At 41.7% G+C, this 25,598-nt stretch overlaps 1 protein-coding gene across 1 annotated transcript in view; it reads right to left on the bottom strand.

The window, feature by feature from the left end:
• The window catches only part of GPC3 (glypican 3), a 434,855-nt gene that overhangs the window by 375,030 nt on the left and 34,227 nt on the right, over window positions 1–25,598 (bottom strand). The gene's annotated exons all lie outside the window — the stretch shown is intronic.

The following is a 25,598-nucleotide window of genomic DNA, read 5'->3' on the forward strand; positions in this document are numbered from 1 at the left end:
GCTTAGTTTTATAAGAATAGGTCATGCCAGACTAACCTCATTTCCCTTTATGATGGGAGCGTCGGGCTGAAAAACCAAAGGAATACAGTGGACACATAGCCTCTGGATTTCAAGAAGGCCTAGAGCAGAGTGAGCAGTCATGTCCAAGATTGGCTGCTCTGAATTGTAAAGAATGCCACTGGCTGATTCTTTCACTGCTGTGATGGCAGTCCCCAAGGGTACTAGTCAATAGATTAACGTCAATCTGAAAGGAAGTCTCTGATGGGGAACCTTCATGATTTGCTCTCCTCAGCATTTTTATCAATGACTAGAATCATGGCATAAGCGGAACACTAATCTAGTTTACAAATTACATGAAGCTGGAAGGAACAGTAAGCCCATTTTGAAATCCGCATGATCTCAACAGGCTAGAAGCTTGGCTCAAATTTATTAAGATGTCCTATTCATGTAAGACCAACACCCCAAACACGGGAAGAAGGCTGGTGACAACAGGTTGGGGAATTTTGCCCCGACTGTAAGTTCAACATGGACCGACTCAATAGAGAGTATCTCAGGTTGACTGCCTCGCTAAAAGTATAGCACATACACTGCTGGCAGAGATCACTACCTAGTGCTCTGTATTGCACGATTCTGGGTGCCAAAATTTAGGGGGATCATCATGTAGTCGAAGCTTATCCACATGAGAGCAACCAGGACGGTGAAAGAGTTACAAGGTGATTGATTCGAGTCCAACAACCATAAGAACTAGCAATTAAAGCTGACCAAAAATTAAATGAGCTGCCTTGTGAGGGGGTGGATTTTTCACCAGAAGCAGTTTTCACTCCAAGACCAAATGATCGCTCTCTCGGAATATGCTGTACAGAGGCGTCACACAGAGGTAGGAGGGTTGCATTCAATGACCTGTAAAGCTCGCCGACAACTCTGAGATACTGTGACATTATGGGCCCACCTTCCCAATTTATAGAACTGGAAAAGGACATAGAAACAAAGCCAAACCACTGGGTAGTGAATTACCACATGAAAAGGAATATTCCGAACCAGGCAGGGCAACTGGGGGAAGTAGGAGACAATCCCACTCCTTTCTTTCTCCAAACTCCTTAGCTGTAGGGGTCTTGTTTGCATGGATAGCTTGGGAGTTTAAATAAACTTCACTTGGGTGGCTGAGATGTTTGCAATGAGGATGGGGGTGAACGGAGTGTAAACAACTTATTTCCCTGCCTTCTGTGAAAACAGGATTTGATGTTTTTCTATAGAGAGAATGATTTATATGGACAGGGCCAAAAAAACAAACGATGACCTAACCCACTTTAAAAGGATTATTTGTGAAATCATAATTGAAACCCAATCTACAGAAAAGCATTTCTTTTATGGGTCCTTAATTAAGACATAAAAATAACACAAAGCCATGTCCATAGGCAGACTGACCTACATTTTTGAGGAATACATCTGAATACCACTACATGCATATCCAAAAGTGCCCAGCAGTGTCTAGCATACAGCAGTTGCTCACTAAACAGCTATGACAGAAACAGAAAAATCATGTTTTTGAGGCATCAAATCAAAAAATGCCCTCCAAATTCGGGCCTGCAGTATGACAGCAGCATTTAGGTCTTATGCTGAGGCAGAGTAACAGAGCAGAGCCAAGAGCTTGGTGTTCCTTGGCTTCTGGCATGCTGAAAAGGAGCACAATTTCCTAGGTGGATTGTACAGGGTCACTCCCCTGGTGTGATCCAGTAGGAGGCTTCCCCAGTGAGCTCTGGAAAATACTGGCTCTCTCTGCATGGCGGGAGGCAGCAGAGAGCAGGCAATACTGGCCTACTGCCCCTGGAAAACTAGCCCTGGACAAAGCGTTCCAACTTCTAGGAGCTTCTGCTCCAGGCACAGCCTTTCAGGTGCATGGAAAAGTGTGAATAAAGATATTCCCTTCAGCACAGTGTGGAATAGAGAAGAGAAAAAGAAAGCACACACCTCACTGGCGTGCCCATAGGGGAATGGACAGGTGGGAATACTATGCAGCTATTTTACAAAAGGGCAAAGTCTTCAAGTATGTGTTTTGAAAAATGCCAAAGACCTATGAAGTTAAAAAAGTATGTTGGCAAAACAGTGTGGTCCATTTATGGGGGGGGGCATATATGATTTAATAATCAAATTATATATAATATATGTGTGATATATATGACTGATATATATGATTATGATTTAATAATATTAAATTATATATAATTTATATATATATAGGTATATATACATATGTATATATGTATATATGATATATATGATAGATACGTATGATATATGATTATGATTTAATAATCATATTAAATTATATATATATAATTTCTTTTTATACATTAAGTATGCCTAACTACTGTATGCATTTTCCCACATCAGAAAAATAAAAAAATTTTCTGAAAAAGGAAGAAATCCCTACTCTCTCCCCCAGCTTTCATGGGAGTGCCTTGCTGAAGGAGTCCAGCTGGGCCTGCTTAGCTACCCCCCCACCCCTCGCTCTACCCAAGCAAAGGCATTGATTTCCCCTCCTCTCGCTTGGGGTGCTGGGGTTGGAGAGGAGACTGGTTCTCAAGTTAGTACATAGCCCTACATGGAAGGATAGTTTATAAATAAGCGATTTTCTCATAAGGTCAAAACCCTCGCAAAAGCCTTCTCATGAGAAAAAGCCCATGGCTCACTTGTAAATTTACATAACGCACCTACCAAAGTGCTTGACATTGTCAAGGAAATACTTCCTATGGAGAAAACCTGGCACTTCAGGCAAACAGGAACTCAGGAAAATGAAGGTGTGGATTCATATAAGCCTTCAGGCAACAAAACCTTGATACACATGGCCTTTTCTATCAAATCCTCCCAGACCACATGCATGCGTGTGTACTCGTACACACACACACACACACACACACACACAGAGTTTAGGAAAAGAAAAACAAGTGACATTGAGTAAGAGGATTCAGGCACCAAAGCACCCCAGGAAATCACTGTGAGCTCCTCTTTGGTTAGTCACCAAACAATTTCTATGGTATAAAAAGAATACTTTAGGAAAGAAAGGTTAATGTGCAAAATCACCTCCTGGACTCCAGTGTCTCTCATCAGCACAAGGGTGGGAGCTAGCTCACAGAACTAGTCCTGCTGCTCACCAGCAGGAGACTCCAGGCTGGAGGTGAATTTGCCCTCTAGGGGATATGGGACAATGTGTGATGATATTTTGGGTTATCATGACTTGGGGGGGTGGGTAAAGGCCAGAGATGCCCCTAAACATTCTACAAAACACAGGACAGCCCCTCACCCCAACCCTGGGGATGAAGAACTATCCAGGCCCAAATGTAAATAATGCCAAGGTTAAGAAACTCTGCTCTTGGCAAGTGACTTCACGTCACTGTCCTCAGTTTTCTGACCTGGAAAAAATAGCAACCATGTGTCTCATGGAAGTAAAAATGCTTTAAAGGGTTTAGCTTTGTGTAAATGTAGGATTATCTGATCCTGGGGGTCATTTTAGTACCTCAAGCCTATTGTGCCCGAGAACTGCTCATTTTCAGCTTCAAAACTGGCTAATTATATTCAATTTAAACTTTTTTGTAAAAATCCAAGTTGTTTTTAAAGTAATTTAGGAAAGAGCCATAGAAGGAGGGTTCCTGGTGAAGGTAGCACCTGAGGTAAAAGACACCATGGAACCAGCAGCTGAGACCAGGTTCTCAAGTAAGTGTATCTGGGGTTCAAACCCTAGATCGGGCAGTTCATGGCTTTATGATTGCCAGCAAGCACAGTATCTGTAAGCATGAACTGAACCAAACATCTGTAAAACATGTTATCAATAGCACCTACTTCCTATGGTTGTCGTGAGGATTCAAAGAGTTAATGCATATAATGAGCTGAGAACGGTACTTGGTGGATGGTAAATGCTTATTAGATACTGGCTGGTATTCTATTTTTAATGAAGCACACCAAAGGAGCACAGAGGAGGGGAACATAATCCAGCGGAGAAGGTGATTAGGGAAGGTTTCCTGAATAAATGGTACCTGAGTTACTTCATAAAAACTGGAAAGAGGAGGGGTGCTTGGGTGGCTCAGTCGGTTAAGCATCCCACTCTTGATTTCAGCTTAGGTCATGATCTAAGGGTTGTAGGATCGAGCCCAACGTTAGGCTCCATACTGAGTATGGAGCCTGCTGAAGATTCCCTCTCCCTCTATCTCTCCCCCACTCGCTCACTTGCTCTCTGTCTCTCTCTGAAAGAAAGAAAGAAAGAAAGAAAGAAAGAAAGAAAGAAAGAAAGAAAGAAAGAAAAAAGAGATGCCTGGGTGGCTCTGTCTGTGGTTGAGCATCTGCCTTCAGCTCAGGGTGTGATCCTGGAGTTCCGGAATCAAGTCCCACATCAGGCTCCCTACATGGAGCCTGCTTCTCCCTCTGCCTGTGTCTCTGCCTCTCTCTTTCTGTGTCTCTCATGAACAAATAAATAAAATCTTAAAAAAAAAAAAAAAAAAAAGGCTGGGCAGCCCCGGTGACCCAGCGGTTTAGCATCGCCTTCAGCCCAGGGCGTGATCCTAGAGACCCGGGATAGAGTCCCACATCAGGCTCCCTGCATGGAGCCTGCTTCTCCCTCTGCCTCTCTCTCTCTCTCTCTCTCTCTCTCTGTGTGTGTGTGTGTGTGTGTGTGTGTGTGTCTGTGTGTCTCATGAATAAATAAATGAAATCTTTTTTAAAAAAGGCTGATGGGCCCTAGAAGAAAGGCATAGAACTGGAGGTAGGGAAACAGTTGGAAGCAATTAAAAAGGCCAGGCTAGAGTTGATGGTTGAAACCAGGGCAGGGGTTTCAAAGTTGGAGAAGAGGTATAACCGAGAGGACTTGGCCATGACTGGCTGTGGGAAAAATCAGGAAAGGGTGGGCTGATGGTAATACTTAAGCAAACTGCTTACCCTCTCTGAGCTTCAGTTTTCCCCACTCATAAAATGGAGTGATACCGTCTACTTAACAGGATTACTGTGAGGATAAAATCAGTTTTATTCTCAAACCCCTAGCATAATGACACATAGTAAAAAAATAAACGGACACTCTATTATTGTAATTCTTATTAACAATAATTACAATAACCCTGGAAGGGGCCCTTAGATAACAGCTAGCCCAAGAGGCTCCTGATCAGAAAGAGACTTCCCCAATGTTACACTATTCGCTTAGCATGGGAGCCATGAATGAAAGCTCAATCTTCTCCCTCTTGTTGTTCCTCACCGCTCCCCCATTGTATTCTTCTCAATGATTGGCTGGAGGATGCTCCCCTCTAAAAGATTAAGGTGAGGGATGCCTGGGCAGCTCATTGGTTGAGTGTCTGCCTTGGCTCAGGTCATGATCCTGGGGTCCTGGGATCAAGTCCCACATCAGGCTACCTGCAGGGAGTCTGCTTCTCCCTCTACCTATGTCTCTGCCTCTCTCTGTGTGTCTCTCATGAATAAATACATAAAATTTTTAAAAAGATTAAGGTGAGATACTCATATTGTCAGCAGTCTTCTCCCACAGTGAGCAAAGGATTCTAAAACAGTCTGGTGGATCACTTCCTCCTACTCACTGTACTTAATCTGATAGCTTGACTTTCACCTCTTTTTATTAAAATGGAGAGCTTGGCATACATAACCAAGTAAATCAACCTTGCTATTTCTGCAGATGTTGGGATTTTAACTGTATCACTTCCCAAGAGAAGGAAATGGTATACAGTCACTTCATTATCATCAGAACAAACACAGCTGGGCTCTGACATGGTGCCACTCCTCTAACGCTCTGCTGGGCTACAGCTCCACTCAGGCTATTCGATTTCTTTAAAGGATATTTACAGCACTCAGTTAACAAACACATGAGTAAAGCTTCTAATTCTGCAGATCAAGCCCCAGCCCCCCTTGAAAGCAATATAGGTAAGGATAGAATAACCATATTTGGGAAAGGAGATGGGAGATGATATCTAACACAATAGTTCTTCCCTCAAGCCAAGCAGGTATCTGGGTGGTAACAGAGTATGCCAACGGTCAGTACCCAAATGGATACTATTAACATCTGGGAATCCTGACATTAGTGTGGTTAAAATAACTAAGACTATTTATTTGAGTCCATTAAATAATAAATTCCAATCTATCTGTTCAGACCAGGATTCTCTGTAGAAGCAGATTAAAGCTGAATGGAATTTTAGAGATTAGCTAGCTTCGTGGTTCTTAACTATTTGGGGATGAGGGGGGCATAGACCCCTTTATGGATCTGATTTAAGCTATGTGCTCTCTCCAGGAAAGAAGCCACAAATACCAAAAGATTTACATCCAATAACAGGGGTTTCAAGGACCCACTGCAACCCATCCATGGACCCCAGATAAAGCTGATGTGCTAGTCTACTCACCTCTTTGGAAAAAGAAACTGTGCTTTAGAAAGGTTAATTTGCCCAAACTCCATTAAGAAATTACCCCTATATTTTAAGATGTGAATTACACATAACGACCCTAATTGGTAATAGCCCCTTACATAAGTGTGTGTTTAGTGCTGTTTGGTGTACTATGCAATTTTATTTTTATTTTTTTAAGATTTTTTTGAATAATCTCTGCACCCAACATGGGGCTCGAACTCACAACCCCACGATCTAGAGTCACACACTCTTTCTACCGACTGAGCCAGCCAGGCACTGAACTAGTAGGGTAGAGATACAGAGAGAGACTCAAACCAGACCCTGGATGGGCTTGCAGTCCACTGAAGGGGACAGACAACCCTCCCCCCCAGCCCCTTCCCATCCAAAGTACATTATTTCTAGTTTGGTCAGTCCAAGGACAGAGGGAAGTAGCATGGAGCTGGAGGTAGGTGGGACAGAGCAGCATGGCAGGAAGACCTAGCCTAACTGGCAGGTTTGGGAAAGGATCCAGGGGGTTCAGAGGGCTTATTGCCCTCTGAGCAGTGCTAGAGAACAATCACGCTGGAGCTGGAATCTACATATTCTGATTCCAAGGCTAGCACCTCTCCATGGACTGAGCTTCCCAAGGTCTTTGCAGTTCGAAGACACTGGAAAAAATCACTCTTGAGAGCACAGCTTCCAAAACATCCGAATAAAACCACCTAGCTCTTCACTTCCCAATAAATGTCATTCTCAGTTAGTAGATGCTCAATACATGCAAATTTGCTGTAGCACATGAAACTTAATTAGCCACAACTCAACTTAAACATGAGACAATTCATGAAGCCCACATGAAGCGGTGCCTTCCTACCAGTGGCCATGTTACCTCATTCAGATGTTCTCTCTCTACACTTATAAATTTTCTAATCTTGCTTTCTTTGTGTTCTGCTTTGGCCCTATGTATTTATCTCTTTTCTTTCCTGCTATGCTGGTAAGCAGGGCCTTTGAATGGCTTGGTAAAAAAAGAAATAAAAAGGAAACAAAAGTGATTCTCAGAGAGACCATACAACTTATTGTAAGGACAAAGGCACACTTCTCCTGCAGCTTCACTGTCTGTACTAAAGATGTGTGGAAAAAAGAGTAAGAAGTGTGCAGTGGGGGCTGGTGATAACCACTTGAACTGACAGAGAAGGCTGTTGGGGAAAGCTAGATTTTACAGGTTTTTTTTCCTGTCCTCCTCTCACTCACCTCCCCAATGCCAGCCATGCCATCTCATATAGGTCCTCAGCATATTTAAAGCAAGATGGATTATGTCCCTTTGCAGAGTCTCTGGAGCTATACTGTTAGCGTTGTATTTAATATAATCTGCAGTGTTCGTGTTTTCTTTGAGTATTGTTCCTTTTTCTGTTGAATGTGATTTTCACTTTGTTGAATCCTTGAATTGTTTTAAAAGATTTTATTTTTTAAGTAATCTGTACGTCCAACTTGGCTCAAACCCCATGACCCCGAAATCAAGAGTTGCATGCTCTACCAACCAAGTCAGCTAAGCACCCCTGAATCCTTTAATTTTTAAATGGCCTATGAAGAACAAAATTTGCTGGGTAATATATCAGGGTATAACATAAGGCAGAGAAGAGTTTTGATTTCTAAAACTGACTTCCACATAATTTTTCAGGATCAGTATCTGTCCTATCAAGTCAGGCCTACCTAGGGAGGGCATAAATAATAGCACTAAATTTAATTATAATAGTGAAAACCCTCACATTTGTATGACAACTAAAGCATTATCTGATTTGGGTTTCAATAACAACTTGAGATTTAAACAAGATGAAGACCATCCCCATTTTACAGATGAAGAAAACGAGGCTCAGACAGGTTAAGTGGTTAGTTCAAGGTCACAGAGCTTCCATATGACAGAAACAGGATAAGAAATCAAAGGTAAAAGTTTTTCACACATGCTTAAACCCCTAAGATAAAAAATATCACAGCTCTCTCACCTTGACTTAAAAGTGCTAACAACGGCTTGTGAAAAATGAAAAGCCTTGAAGGAAGGCAGAATAAAAATCTGAGAGACAATCACTGATCTTTTATCTTCCAGACTTCAAGCCAAATCAAGTTCTTCAAAGAAAACCCAATAAAGCCCAGACATTTTCATCATAACAAAATAAATAATTCAGTCAGGCTTTAGAGGACTCCTGCATTATGATTGGCTATTTGATATATTTGTGACTTAGCCGCCACTAAACTGATTAAAGCTAACCTCGTTGATGCAGTTATGTCGACAGAGACTTTGACACTGACAGTTATGAATGGAAAGTGTAAATAACTATAAATAACTTGGGGCTTCCACATTTATTCCTAATGGAGGATTTAGCACTTTCAAAAGTCAAACTCCTGATAGGCTAAAAATTACAGCCTTTGGTCTGTCTGGCGCCAAAGAACAGTTGAGATTCATCACCTCTCCTCTCTTTAAGAAGCTATCTACAGAGCCTTGGGTTCTTCTAGGCAGACAGGCAAGTTTGATTTTTAAAAATTTTTAAATTAAAAAATAAAACACAATCCTCATACTCTTTGAGCTGCAAGCAGCTGTAGAAATTATCTGGCCTAACCTCACATTTTATATATGAGAAAACTGAAGCCCAGAAAAATGAAATTAATTGTGTAAGGTCATCCAGTGAGTCACAGTGGAGTCAGAGCTACAGGCCATATCTTCTTACTCCCAGTCCAAGAACCTTGTCACTAGACCACACAACAGGGAAAACCTCCACCCAGCAGATGCACACGTCCTCTCTCTCTCCCTACTTCTGTCTCTCTCTCTCCTCCCGTCTCTGTGTCTCCCCCCTATCTTTCTCTCACGCATGCACACACAACATTGATTCTGAATTATAATGGACCTATAGAGATAATTGAAACCATATTCTCTGTGCTGAATTACTATTGGTCTCAACAGAAACAGATTGGAGGAGGACTCTCACATGTGAAATTATATGCAATTTTTCAGTTTAAGTCCATCTCATGATCACAAATTAATGCCCTATTTGAAGGCACACCCGAAAATAACTAAAGGAAACATGCGCACACTCTCTGGTTTATCACTAGCACTGCTTCTAACGTGTGCAGACTCCATTTTTGTTATAAAATTTACATGTGGGGATCCCTGGGTGGCGCAGCGGTTTGGCGCCTGCCTTTGGCCCAGGGCGCGATCCTGGAGACCCGGGATCGAGTCCCACGTCGGGCTCCCGGTGCATGGAGCCTGCTTCTCCCTCTGCCTGGGTCTCTGCTTCTCTCTCTCTCTCTCTGTGTGACTATCATAAAAAAAATAAAATAAAATAAAATAAAATAAAATTTACATGTGTGTGTTTGGATATGTGCAGAGGAAAAGTAGGAGACCTATTTTGACTATGGTCATCTCTGATGGTTAAGATTCTGGGTGATTATTTTGTTTTATATTTATCAGTATTTACTAATTTATCTTCCAAAATTAACACCTATTCTTTGTGTAGTACAGTGTCAGCAGGATAACAAAAAAGGGATTGTATTTGAAATGTTATAGTAAAATATTCACATATTAACCTCTTGGTATTTTTCAGGCTTCAAAATAACTTTATAACATAAACTCATGGTCAACTAAGTTTATAATATAAAACTTGTTCAACTAGAACTTCCCTCTTGGGAAACTAAAAGTTTGATCCTGATAATCATCCCCTATCCATGTGTATATTTGGCCTGCAGAATAGGTAGGCCAATTTATTAAGTTACTGTCCCCAGATGGACTCTCATTCCAATTCCAGAGAAGCTAGCTCAACAAATAGGAGGTTTTCCTGGAACATTCTCACTAATCTGAATTGATGAAGGAAAGGATAAGGTAAATTAGTGAAGTGTGATTTACAACTACTTTCCAAGAATAACAAACAGCAGCTAACATTTATTGAGCACTTGCTATGTACCAGGCATTCTAAGTTAAGTTTCACATGGGTCGTATCATTTCTTTCTCACAACCATGTATGGTTAGGTAGGCATTATTGTCTTTGTTTTATTTTTTTAAGATTTATTTATTTGAGTGAGAGAGAGAGAGAATGAGCAGGGAAGAGGGGCAGAAGGAGAGAGGGAAACAGAAACTCAAGCAGACTCTGTTCTAAGCACAGAGCCCGACATGGGGCTCAGTCTCACAACCCTGAGATCATGACCAGAGCCGAAATCAAGAGTCGACACTTAACCAACAGAACCACCCAGGTGCCCCTATTGTCCCTGTTTTAGAGATAAGGAAACTGAGGCTTAGACAGGTTAAGCGCACCTCCTCTGGGTTACAAGATTCCAGCTTAAGTCAATTTATTCCAGGATCTATTTTCTTAAACACGACACTACCATTTATTATTTTTCCATACCTGGAGTAATTCAAACTTGCTAATAAAGTATTTCCAAGTAGAGGTTCTATCAGGCTTGCTTTAATAAGCAAAGCTCATTGTAATTAGCTAATTAATGGACTTGCTCAAATCCTTCAAGCAGTTAAACATGGCTTCTTGCAAATCTTATAGACACTATTAATTTGTTTATCAGATTGTTTCTTCATAAATGGGATGAAAGTAAACTTCCATCCAAGTCAAATTATCACAATATTCAAATTAACAGAGCCAGAGTTAATGAGAGTTCACTCTAGATCATTAATTTTTGCAAAATATTTACCTCCTGCCTTGACTTTACTTCTGCCATTTCAGCATTTATGGCCTGTATATCTAATGTACAAACATATGTTTGCACTATTATGGTTTTCCCATAAAGGGCTTCAAAATAAGATGAGAAAGGCCAATCGTGGTCCTACTTAGTTGTGAGACATTTCTAACATAGTCTCTGAGGGGCAGGGCTTTCACTATTTGTTAAAAAGCCTAGTCTGATGCCAAGAAAATATACAATAAACAAAAGCACTCAAGTTGGCCTATGTAATGAATACTTCCATTCAATGTTCTTAAACAGTTCTCTCTCTTTTTAAAAATATTTTATTTATTTATTCATGAGAATACAGAGAGAGAGAGAGAGAGAGAGAGAGAGAGAGAGGCAGAGACACAGGCAGGGGGAGAAGCAGGCTCCATGCAGGGAGCCTGATGTGGGACTCGATTCCAGGTCTCCAGGATCACACCTTTGGCCGAAGGCAGCGCTAAACCGCTGAGCCACCCGGGCTGCCCAGTTCTGTCTTTTTTTTAAAGTGAGCTCTACATCGTGGGGCTTGAACTCACAACCCCAAGATGGAAAGTTGCATGCTTTACAGACTAAGCCAGCCAGGTGCCCCAGTCCTCCCCCCTTCTTAAGCAAATTTCAATGTTCCAAAATTTTGGTGCTTGAATTAGTGCCACTCCACCCCACTCCCCAAAAACAAATAAGCATAACTAGGCTGCTTTGGTCTAGCCAGCCTCAATGTCTCTTGTAAATCATAGAGCTAAAGTTTCTTACCAGTTACCAGCTCCTAATCTTGATTCATTTGGGTCCCCAGCCGAAACCTTCCCCTGTCTCCATTCCCACACTAGAGAAAGTAAGAACAGTGCCACCAACTTCTGACTTGGAAAATGCATGAAAATATAATCATTGCATGCAAAGCATAGTGAAATCCCTTGAGGAAGATAGCAGTGTATACAAACCAGAACTTATTACGTATTGAAAATACTGAGTAGTTCTATTACTATCTTCATATGTCTAGAAGAATATGGGTAGATGCCAAGAATTAGAGTTTAAGGGGTCTGGTTCAGTGTTCCCCTAAATGGGTTTCATCAGCAAGGAAGTGACAGACCCACATGTCCCTCTAATATTGTGGTGCCCACATTTTAACTAGGCCAAGAAAGAGAGGCCCTGTGTGGTATGGCTAACTACTTATGGGAATAATTTCGCCTTACTACTAGAGCAAATTTATTTCAGTTCCAGATATCACTTTCGCCATTAACTTGGGAGACCAAAGGAGCATAACCGGTTTCCTTTCATCCCTGTCAAACTCAGCAAGTTTCTCAGGAAGCAAATACTATTTAAATCATTTTCATAATTCCAAAATGCCTGTAACACAAGTCCATGGTCTAATTATGCCACTTAAATTTGTTGAAGATGTTTGGGGTTTTCTTTTTTTAATTTCAATAACGACAGAGCCCAAGGGTTTAAAGCCCTAATAATCTAATAAACTTTGCTAAGTGAACATTGTAACAGATACGCCTGGATGGGATTTTGTAAATACCAGACAATTTCCCCTGATCTTTATCAGGGAAAAGAAGTCTAAATCTTTGGCAGGAAGAAATTAAATGTAGTGCAAAATAATAACATCTGGCCAGATTGTGTTTGTCAGTGTATCAGCCCCTTTCCATGTCAGGCTGGAAAGTACTAAAATGAAATCTGAAGAGTGTGTGTGTGTGTGTGTGTGTGTGTGTGTGTGTGTGTGATTCTTTGTGAGGCTGCCCTCCTGACTGCCACAGAATAGTCAGGGAACAGTTAACCCACACTAGTATGTCCCTGCAGAGAACTGTTTCACATCAGTGGAATTTGCAGCCTGTTGCCAAATAAAATTGGGGGGCCATTCTTGGGGTCTTTTGTTTATTTCTCCATTACTGTTCAGATCCCAACAGCACTTTCCATTTTTCAAACTATGATCATGATCATTTCTAAGGGTGGGGAGGGGCACAGCGAGATGGAGAGAGAGAATCCCAAGCAGGCTCCACGCCCAGCCATGGAGTTTGACACAGGGCTTGACGTGGGGCTCCATCTCACAAGCCGTGATCACAACCCAAGCCAAAATCAAGAGTTGGGTGCTTAACCAACTGAGCCACCCGGGCGCCCTGATCATGATCATTTTTATGAGTTTTTTTTAAAGATTTCATTTTATTTATTTATTCATGAGAGACACAGGCAGAGGGAGAAGCAGCTCCATGCAGGGAGCCCAACATGGGACTCGATCCCGGGACCAAGATCACACCTTAAGTCGAAGGCAGAAGCTCAACCACTGAGCCACCCAGGTATCCCTTTTTATGAGTTGTTAAGGCTTATTTTTATCTTCTAACTCCAAGGAAGACAATGTGGTTCAAGGAAAAAAGCAATGACTTTGAAGTTAGAAACGTAAAGCTGCCACTTACTGGTTATGTGGTCTAAGGTGAATTGCTTAATGGCTCTGAACTCCAGTTTTCATTTCTTGTGAAATTGCAATAATCATACCTAGCAGTACTGTTACTGTTATCAAGATTAATCAAACCCAGCACGTAGTAGACTTCCAGTGAAATAACCTTACTTCTCCTTCATGGAAGTGTCTCAGATAAGTTCAAATGTCTAACCTCATCAACTTTCCAGAGGCCTCTGACATTCAAGAAGGCTTAAGTTATGAGAGCATACACTATCTTTCCCTCCCATCAAAACAAAAACAAAACCCCTCAAGTTTTGAAATAACACGTGTATCATGTAAGCATCTTCTCCTACCATAAGCCATCTCAACCATCTGTCAGAGCTTGCCAGAAAGAACATACTTTGTTTTTCTACTAATGATTACTTTGATGCATGAGATACTTTAATTGTTTTTCTTGCCGCTCTGATTTTTTTTAATCTGGCATTTAGAGAGGGAGAATTATGGTCATCTCATGGCTTAAAAAAAAAGTTTTCCCAATAAACAACTCTCTCCAGAATGTTTACCACAAAACTGTGCTAAACCACTGATTTATCTGATAGGCCAGTGTATCTGTTTCAAATATTAATTGCTAGAAAGAGTACTGTTTTTCTAGTCCCCAAGGAATAGGAGTGTGGACAGAAGGCTTTTGGGTTTTCCCCCACCTCCTACTCTGTTGGACAGAAACAGACACTTTGGCCTCACTGAATGGGTTTCGTTAGCTACCCTTCAAGGGCGGGGACATGTGGAAGTAAACACACATACTACATCAAAGAATAGTTCCAGAGCCCATTTTCCCAGCTGGGAAGGTGGGATGGATGCCCAGAATCCATGCTCCAGGCAGGGATTGGTGGCAGGCAACATTTCGCCACCCTTTGAGCACCTCTCCAACTACCAGAGCACAGACTCCAGTGTACTTTTAGATCAAGACTACTTCCTACTACGTGACCAGAAAAGCCTCAGATACCAGGGAAGGAAAGGCAGTGCTATTCCCAGTAAACATGAACTTCTTCAGATTACTGGTCAGTATCCAGGTGTAGCTGAATAACAAAAATAATCCTTTAAACTTTGAAAGCATTTTCATATACATTACCTCTTCTGATCCTTAAAAGCTCTGGCATGTTGGCAGGTCAGGTATTACCTTGCACATACAAAAACAAATTCAGACACTAAATTACTTACCAATTTTCACATAGCTAGTGTCGGAAAATAAAATAGAAAACATCTTTGATAATGCCAAGGCTGTTACCAATCAGTAAATAATCAAAGCATATATTGGAAACCAAAGAAAGACATTGACACATTTGACTGAAGGTGTTTTGAAACACCCCCCAAAATGAAAAATCAAATAAACAAATCAGTAAATGCAATTCATAATACATAAAATGGGTTAGCAACCAGAATATACAATGAGCTCTTTAAATCAATAAGAAAAGGGCACCTCAATAAAAAAATAAATAGCTAAGTTTTTCAATGATAAAAGAAAATAACAAAACTCACAAAATTAAAAGTACATATGACCATCAAACTTCCCTAGTAACCAAAGAGTACTATTTTTCACCCAAAGTGGGGTTACTATAAAATGGCAAATGGTCAGGCAAATAGACATTCATATATTTCTAGTGAGTGTGAAAATAGCTACAACTTTTTGGAAGTCAAATAATCAATAAATGTGAGAAACCTTAGAAACTCTATAGCCTCTAACTCAGCAATCCCAGTTCCAAGAATTTATCCAGAGGAAATAATTAAGTATGTGCATAAATATTCAGTCACGTGAACACTATTTTTTTTTAATTTTTTTTAACTTATTTATGATAGTCACAGAGAGAGAGAGAGAGAGAGAGAGAGAGGCAGAGACACAGGCAGAGGGAGAAGCAGGCTCCATGCACCGGGAGCCCGATGTGGGATTCGATCCCGGGTCTCCAGGATCGCGCCCGGGGCCAAAGGCAGGTGCCAAACCGCTGCGCCACCCAGGGATCCCACATGAACACTATTTATGTCACTACAGTTTACTGAAAGTAACCTGAATTTCTAACAATTGAGAAGGTTGTATGAATAACATATGAGATGGACCACATGACTAAGTACTATGTGGCCTCTAAATACTATACTTTGACTATATTACAGAAATACATTATTGACACAGAAAGAAGGCTATATCACGTGAAAAAGCAATATAATCCATTTTTGAAAAATATATACATGACCTATATATGTATAATACTGAACCAAAGTATGCAAGATTATACACCAAAATGTTAATATAACTATCCTTTGGGAGCTAACATGTAGGTCATTCTATTTTCCAGGTTTTTTTGGGGGGGGGTCTTTTCATTTTCTCTAATATACATGTACAGTAGTCCCCCCTCCTTATCCATAGGGATACATTCCAAGACATTTTGTGGGCGCCTAAAGCATGGATATGACTAAACCTTAGACGGACTCTGTTTTTCCCTATACATAGAATCCTATGATAGGGATCCCTGGGTGGCGCAGTGGTTTGGCACTTGCCTTTGGCCCAGGGCGCGATCTTGGAGACCCGGGGTCGAATCCCACATCAGGCTCCCGGTGCATGGAGCCTGCTTCTCCCTCTGCCTATGTCTCTGCCTCTCTCTCTCTCTCTCTCTGTGTGACTATCATAAATAAATTTTAAAAAAATTAAAAAAAAATTAAAAAAAAAAAGAATCCTATGATAGAGTTTCCTTTATAAATTAGGCACAGGAAGAGATTAACAACAGTAACTAATCATAAAATAGAACAATGACAACAAACTGTAAGAAAAGTCACATGAATGTGGTCTCTTTCTCAAAACATTTTATTGTCCTGTACTCACCCTTCTTCTTCCCATGACGAGGTGAGACAGTAAGATGCCTACATAACAAGATGAAATGAGGTGGATGACATGGGCAGGATGCCATGGTGTTAGGCCACTACTGTCCTGCTGACAGCAAAGGGGGATCATCTGATCCCAGACTATGGTTTACCTTGGGCAACCGAAACCATGGAAAGTAAAACTGCAAATTGGGGTTTGTAGTACTCATTTATGTTGTCAAAACTTATTTTTTAAAAAGAGAGTAGGGATCCCTGGGTGGCGCAGCGGTTTGGCGCCTGCCTTTGGCCCAGGGCGCGATCCTGGAGACCCGGGATCGAATCCCACATCGGGCTCCCGGTACATGGAGCTCGCGCCTGCCTTTGGCCCAGGGCGCGATCCTGGAGACCGGGATCGAATCCCACATCGGGCTCCCGGTACATGGAGCCTGCTTCTCCCTCCGCCTGTGTCTCTGCCTCTCTCTCTCTCTCTCTGTGACTATCATAAATAAATAAAAAATAAAAAAATAAAAAAATAAAAATAAAAATAAAAAGAGAGTATCCTGAAAGAAAGTTTGCTCTGTTATTTTTACGTGCCCCTTGTAATCAGGAATGATGCATGAGAGCATATTTAGAGAAGCTGACAGGTATCACAATTCTCATGACTCTTGGTCACCAAATGTAAATCTATGGCTCTGAGCCTTGTTCACAGTGCTGTGTGAAGAGCCTAGATCAGACTGGAAGAAAAGACAACCAGCAAGTCAGAGACTGGTGAGGCCATAGGAAGAGGCAGCAGCTCAAGATATGCATAAGACATTTCATCTCAAAATGGAAAGCTTCAACCTATTGTCTACACTCATAAGATCTTATATCTGAGTAGAGTTCAAAACCTAAAAATAGGGGCGCTTGTGTGGCTCAGTTAGTTAGGTGCCCAACTCTCAATTTCAGCTCAGGTCATGATCTCAGGGTCATGAGATTGAGCCCCACATTGGGTTTTGTGCTGGGCATGGAGCCTGCTTGGGAGTCTCTCTCATTCTCCCTCTGCCCCTCCCTCCACATTCAGCTTGCTCTCTGTCTCTCTAAATTATCAAACCTAAAAAAAAAAAAATGCTGCAGGCAATAGGTCGTATTTTTTCCTATTTGGTCATAGTGGTACTTGCTAGAGAGGAAGCAGAAGAGCTGGAAATCTGCTTCTGTTAGCACTACATATTTTAATCATGTATATGTGTAGATGCGTGTGTGCCTGTGTGTGTGTGTTCAAACATTTACTCTCTAATATCTCACCTGAGGATATAGCAGTGAGGTAGAATACAGGTAAGCCCTACCCTCGGAGAGATCATTCTCCAGGAAAGGAGACCCATGTTAACAAAATATCCATACATGTGTCATTATGAACTTGGTAAGCATTAAAAAGGAAAAACACAGGATCCCAGGAGAGTGAATACAGTAGAACCTGGTCTCATCCAATAATTACATTTCAGTTAATTAGGTCCAGTACTAATGCTAAAGAACTTCAACCAAAAGAGGGATCATATACATCCTAGTTTCATTTAATCATTTTTTAAAAGACTTTATTTATTTATTTATGAGAAAGAGAGGCAGAGACACAGGCAGACGGGAAGCAGGCTCCATGCAGGGAACCCGACGTGGGACTTGATCCCGGGTCCCCAGGATCACACCCTGTGCTAAAGGTGGCACTAAACCGCTGAGCCACCCGAGCTGCCCTCATTAATTTTGTTCTCCCTCCCCTCCTGACGTAACCCAGTGAAATCAGAGTCTGCCATTGCTGGTTAGATCATAAGACTACATTAACTCGTTCAGACCACTAGGGGACCATTTAGAAAATGCATACTATTTAGTCTTAAATACACACACACACATACATACACACACACACACACACACACACACACACACCAGAGAAAAAGGAAGAAAACACATTGAAATATGATAAGCGGTCTTTTTCTGAATGATAGGATTAGAAGTGGGTATACTGGAACATTTTTACATGAATAACTACATTAAAGCATAGGAAAGCATCTTTTAAAAAGTACGCATGCCAGATATGTGGCCATCAATACTGCAAAGCGAAGATATTCCACCTCGTCTACAGTTATGCTGACAAACATACACCAGAGAATAGCAAAACCAATGGCCACTGTGCATTTGATTCCTACAGACGAGCATCAGGCTGAGCTCTTCATAGCCCTCCTCTGATTTAACCCTGCTTTATTAATGGCTCCAAGAGAAGTGACTTGCTCCAAGAGAAGCCACAAAGAGAGGACTTAGCAGAGCTGGGACTTTGACTCCAGCCTGCCCGAAGCCAGCGCACATGTCTGTCACACCATGCCCCTCTGCATGTCTCCTAGGCACCTGGCCCTTTCAGGGAGGTGGGGGATGGCTGAGATGCTACAAGGCTAGCCAGGGAGGCCAGTAAGACTGGTATCTGGTAAGCAATTAATAATGTTCAAATTTTAATTTAATTGAGAAAAAGATGTGCACTGATTTACCTAACTCCCTCACCTGCCCTTTCTCTTTGATCAAGAGCCATGTCTGTCTAGGGAATTCATACAGACAATCTCCTCCAAGAACCTCTTACCCTTTAGTTGGAATTAATCTCCAACCTCCCACTCCCATACAGAGGCGGGTTTCCTGTGAAGCTAATGAAACCTAAGCTGCAGGAACCCACACTTGCAAGCCTCCACCTGGAAGAGGCACAGGCATTTTGTAGTTTTCATTTTGTCTTCTTTTTCTTAAAAAGGGCCCCCAGATTGGATAAGCTTTGGGCCCCACCAAACTTGAATCTACCCTTACTCATCTCAGAAAACTGTGAACCATTTCTCACAGCATTTCTCTTAGGATGCTTTGTACCTGAGTTATGTATAAAAGTTTTGGTTTCTAGAAATTGAAGGTAAGCAGGAAATACTCTTTCTTTGAATCTCCCACAATGCCTGCCTCCAGATATGCTAGGTACTTGTTCAGCAAATGTGTTTTAATTAAATACAACAGAATTCCCTTGCAAGAAAGCAGGGTTAAATTGGGGAGGTGGCCCATGACTGTGAAACAAAATACACAGAGGCAATATATAACATAAAAGGGCCCAGGCTCTGGACTTCCCAGGTTCAATTCCTGCCCCTGCCATTTATTGGCTGACATGAGACAAATCACAGAAATCTCTCTAAAACCCCACATCCTCAGAGTAAAAACGAGGCTAATCATAGTATCAACCTCAGAGGACTGTCGTAAGATCGATGAGACAATGCCAGTAGGACACTTTGAAAGAGGAGACTTTCCATTCATCTCCCACTGACTTAGCACATGTTCAGAGAGGAGGTCTGATTCTTGGCCCAAGCCCTCAACTTCTTCTTCTCCACAGCTACCCCACTTGTCCTACCTAACCCCAGCGAGACTCACTCAAACCTGGACCAAATGACTACAGAGCCTGCCCTCTTAATCATCACACTCTGTAGCTGGACTGGGTAGCAAAGGAGGAGTCCAAAGGCATGAAACTTAGTCCCACCTTTGCTGGTAGTCTAGGTGTGAGCTGATGGCGCCTGGAACTCAAATCAGAGACGAGGCCAGTGGCATCACTATGCATTCAATGTGACCACTGAGACTCAGGGAGGGCAGAGGGGAAGGGGGTGCAGGGAAGAAGATGTGAGGTGAACATGAAGGAAGAAACGAGACCTGGGGCTGACTGTAAGCCAGGATGAGGAAAAAAGGAGGGGTACAAGGGCACACCTCGGCCCCTGGAAGCCTCTCACAGTCAACAGGAGGAAAGGTGTTTTTAATTTCTATGTTACCACTTCCAGATTAAAGGAAAATCATTTCTACCTCCACTCTACTGACAGGAGAATTCAAATCTCTCAAACATATGCTTCATTACTTCAATACCAGGTACTGCAACTCAGTGAGCAGAAAGAGGAGGAGGAACATATGTTTTCAGAAAGTAAACAAATCCCAGTGGGGGGAAGGATGGAGAATAATCACTGGAGGCAAAAGTGGTATTTTTCCTGGAAGCTTCTGGAGGGCAGGGACAATGTCCTTTAATTTGCTTCGTTGGGCCCACTAGTGAGAAGGTGGGCAGGAGCATGGCAGCCAGAGCCCTACTGCGTCGAGCAGCACAGGCTAGGGTAAAGAGTTAATCTGTATAATCTCCTCACCTCATGTTGGCCCCAGAACAGTCTCCACCCGCACACTGAGTCATTTTTCTAAGCTCTTTTTATTAAACAGTTTTCAGCCTAATGACTGATTTTCTAAATCAATAAGAGGGCACAGTAAAGGTTTACAACTCCCCCAGCCTCTGGCTCTGTGAAGGCCACAGAATTTTGAAACCACATTGAATCCAAGAGTTCTAAGTTTAAAACCAAAAGGACTTTAAACACCCAGCTTCCAATTGTTTTTCCGATGGCACTAATAATTAAAGAGTCGCATTTTTAAAGACTTTGTAACCAAAATGTCTCTTGAAGTAAGCGCCATAAAAGTACCCTAATTAAAGCCAGCATCTTCTGGGCTCTGATGAGAAATTCACCCTTTTATAATGGGATTACTAAAGCTTTGCTGTACAGATGAGTGGTTTGATTAATAATTTACATTTTTGAGGATATATAACCTCACTCATGGTCATGGTTTGCGTTCCTAAAATTCTTCTATCCAGTTTAATGTTATTGCGTTTAGCCCTGGTAAATGAATTAAGTCCTGATTAGACATCAATGTAATTATTTCCTCCCCGTACGTTATTTTCAAAGAAGGAAGGGATCTGACAGAAATGGCCGGTGGTCGGAGTCAGGGACTTGGTGGGGCTCAGCCTGCCCGGAGCTGGAGAACTGTCAGACTAGTCAAGGGGAAAAATTGTGAAATGGAGAAAAATTGCTCGGTGCTCGCTTAAAACCCCCACAACATTATAAAAACTAAATTAACAAATGATTGAATCTCAAAAACATGTTTATCAACATTCGAGCAATTATTTAGTCACATATTAACTGTGAAGGAAAAGAAAAGCTTTGCTTGAATAATGTCCCTAAACAGTTATTTCAAGCAGAAATGACTGGAGAAATTGCTCCGAGCTGATGGAAAAGGGTGTTCTAACCAAGGTCAATTTTATTTAGGGGGAGTGGGAGAGACAGGAATCTGACAGGGAAAAAAAATAAAAAGTCTAAGAACTGCCAAGAGCAGATGGAAATGGGGAACAAGGGAGTGAAGAAACAGCAGCACAGAAACACTGTCCCCACCACCCCCACTGTCCCCCACCATGCAGACATCATGTTCATCTCCTCTGTAGAAAGCAGGTAGAAGCAAGCCGTCCAACGCTACCATGATAATGTGGGCCAGACGATGCAATTAAAATATGGCCTGAAAAACACATGTATGGCCCAAATATAACAAACCCTTCCCCATCTAGCCACTTGTTTGTGTGTAAACTATACCAGCTAGGGGCCCAAAGAGAAGCTTTGGGAAGCTGGAAAAAAGGCTTGCTCCCGGCAGTATTGACATTTTGAACAGTACAGCTTCACATCCAAGAATGTACCCCCCCCAAAAAAAAACCCACTTTTTCAAAGGCTATCTTACCTAAGTGCTCTCTCACCTGTGCACTGAAGCTGTTTTGAGTATCATCTGTAGGTGGCAAAAGTGGGTGAACTACATCGTGACCTCCAGCTCTATCTAGACTAATGTCTATAATGGTAATGTGCCATTTATCTGGCACCACCTGGGGTAAAGCAGGCCACATAAATGAGCTGTCTAGATAATAATGCATAACTACTGTGCCTTACGGTTTTCAAGATGCTTTCACACACATTATCTCTACCCTAAGAGATAAACAGGGCCATAATTATCATACCCATTTTGTGGATAACAAGACTGAGGCTAATGGAGTCTCAATGGCCACCCAAAGTCATAAAGCTCACCAATGCAGAACTAGCATCAGAACTTCAATGATCTGACTCCAAGGCCAGTGTTTCTTCCATTGCCTTTCAGCTCCCCACAATATGTTTTAGCCACTTACAATGAAAATGTTAAGGAAAATAAAAATGGTGAAATACTCTGATCTTTTTTTATTGATTCACAGCCATCACTATGGTCAGTGGTTGTTGGACCTACTATAACATAGAGGCTACTGAGGCATGTAGGATGGACCCCTCCACTAAATGCTCTCCAGACTGTCCATTCAGTAAGCTCCTGAGTCCACTTGTATGTCTTCCCCCCCTTACTGTCACTCATAACTTCTTGCTCCTTATATGTACCTCCCCCTCTGGCATTCTTCCATAACCCTTCCACCCAACTCCTTATCTACCACTGGCTAGAAAACTAAAAAAATCAAGCTGGTAAAGATCACACATAAACTTAGAACAGTGGTAGACACTGAATGAGGACCTGAGGAGCTCTCGACTACTTAAGCAGGAGCTCCATGGCATTTCAGGAGCACAGAGAGGTCTTCCACTTGACCACTATATTTCTCCCCTCTGAAGAAGCCAGTTCAAGTTGTGGGTTGTGCAACTTCCAGAAAAGCTGAAGAGTCTGCTCTTCCTCAAAGTCAGTGACATCTTGGGGAAGACTGGAATCCTCCAAAATTCAGAAAAAAAACCCCTCAGCATACCCCCCAAATACTTCCTGATGGGACGGGAAGTTAGAATGGCATTCTGCAAGGAAAACAGAGCTCCAGGCTTGAAGGTGTAGTGGTGGTGGAGAGAGGATGAAAAATACAGAATTCAATCCCAGTTTTCTGCTCAAGGACCACAAATCCTACAACTTCCTAATTTTGTTTCATCTTAAGCACACCAAGAACAAGGAAGACCGTGTCACATGATGCCTTAGAAGAAGCTGTGGCATCAATGAGTTTCCTCATTGGAGATAATTACAGTAGAACCTCAGAGAGCTGCTGGGAAAATTCAATGAGGGAATTATGTAAAAGAAAGCATCATATAGTAGGCACTTAATAAATTACCATTAGTATTATTATCATTGTAATCATTATTAGGTCGGGGAGAAGAAAAAGAGAAAAGAAAATCTTTTGGCAGAGGTTTTCAAAAAGAATTAATTAAGCAGAAACAAAAAACGATTGTGCTGCCCCATTTTACTAAGCACATCCAAGTAAATTAAATTTAGGAAACGAGGCAATGCAAAGACTTAAAATAAAGAACAACTTTTTTTTAATGCTTCAATCATTATCAAAACAACATTAGCAAGAGAGCACTCCAACTACTGTAGCAAAGGGCCCCGGGCTCATTTATGAGGGCAAAGGCTTCTTGCAAATGAAGACATAAAATCCAAATCAAGGCAGTAAGGATTGCTCGTGGAAGTGTGCACATGATTGCAGAAAACATTCACAGCTTAAATACCTCCAGTCTAGACCTAGTGAAGGGATCCTAAAGAGATCGTGGATATAGGCCAATATCAACATGAGCCTTCTTCAACTTCATGTGGTAGAGAAAAGAGCTTGCATCAAATTTCATATGAGTGAAGTATGGGAGCAATGATCTGGTCTACCAGACTCTTGGGGAAGGAGTATATGTTAAGGAAAAAATAACTGTGCCCTCCCAAGTTCAGTTCATCAGAATAATAAGTAAGGGGGAAAGGGGACTGCTGTCTTGTTCTAAGCAATCAAGAATACAACATCTTGCCTATGTTCACAATTTGAGAAATAATATATATTTGTGTGTGTGTGTGTGTGTGTGAGAGAGAGAGAGAGAGAGAGAGAGAGAGAGAGACTGGGGATACAACTAGTACATGCTGCCCCACACTTTCCAGCCTCTGTTCACATGACTACAGTTCACCCTCCACACTAAGCCGATCAAAATCTGGTCAGAACTTGCTTTCTTCTAGTCTTGTGTTGCTCCAGGCCTAGGAAACAGCATGCAAAAACACAGGACTGGGCAGAAGTGGGAATGCTTGACACCCAAGGCCCTCAGATGGGCAGCCATGTCAGCTACTCTGCATGCTGGACTAGCAGTGACATCATTATCCTGCCCACCTCCAACCAGCCCACAATGGTACGATAACATTTGTGGGTCTGGTCATTCTAAGAATGAAACAAATCACAGACACTCCATTCTGAAGAGCACCTGACACCCTGAAGAGTAAGATTTGGCTCTCTGCTTCAACCCAATTCTCATGTCCCATCACTTCTTACCACCCTACTTTCAGCCAGCAGATTAGCTCCAAAACCAATCTAAGAGGTACATGAATGGTACATGTATTTTTAAAATCAGCTTAAATTATTCATTCTATTGCCAAATTGTTAGTCTCAACAAACTCTTCACAAGAGTCTGACTGCATAAATAAGAGAACAAATACTTCACGCTTATATACTGTACTTCATATAATCAAGCCAACATCCCCTGAGGCTTTGACCCAAGAAACTATTATGAATGTATGCTTTATTAGCTAATTTGAGTAATTTTCTTAGTTAATTCTAAGATTCTCCTTGTAATACACAAAATAAGCTGTAATCAACCTACCTTACAATTCAGAGAGGTTAATCTTTATCAAGGTGCCATAAACCTAAACATTTAGAATGTCAAGTCATCAGAAGTGTTATTTTTCTATCTGACTCCAATTCTCTGTAAAGCAAGAAAAAGGTAGCTGATATCCTGTGCCTCAGGAAATACAGAAGAAAGCCTCAATATCGGTAATTAATTTCCCCTCCCAGGGGTGCCTGGGCTCAGTTGTTAAGCGTCTGCCTTCATGCCTCTCTAGGTCATGGGATCAAACCCCGCATCGGGCTCCCTGCTCAGCAGGGAGTCTGCTTCTCCCTCTGCCTCTGTGTGCTCTTTCTCTCTCTCAATCTCTCTCTCTCTCAAATAAATAAATAAATAAATAAATAAATAAATAAATAAAATCTTTAAAAAATAACAACACCCAGGAAGTAGCATATACAAGTATAGACTCTAAGAGCTGGACCTCCTGGGTTCAAATCCTGCTCTCACCATTTATTAGTTGTGTGCCCTCAGGCAAGTTACTTAACCACTATGTGCCTTGGCTTCTCATCTGTTAAATGGGGATACCAATCATAAGGCTTACTTCATGGGGTTAGTGTGAAGATTAAAAGAATACATACATATAAAATACTTATAAGAGTACCTAGCACATGGTGCCACAGAAGTACTTGCTCTCACTACTCTGACGGTGGCTATCATCATCATTCCTAGCTGAGTCTTTGAATCAAGGGAGGTACTCTCCATCCTGCTGAGATATGCCTACAACTTAGCAAAGAGAAATGGAATTTCTGACCCATTCTGGCAATGCCACAGCAGCTTCTTTTATAGCTACCCACAGGTATAGTAAGAACAGAGACTCACAAAGAAACA

Source organism: Vulpes lagopus, chromosome X (assembly GCF_018345385.1).
Source record: "Vulpes lagopus strain Blue_001 chromosome X, ASM1834538v1, whole genome shotgun sequence".
Lineage (NCBI taxonomy): Eukaryota > Metazoa > Chordata > Mammalia > Carnivora > Canidae > Vulpes > Vulpes lagopus.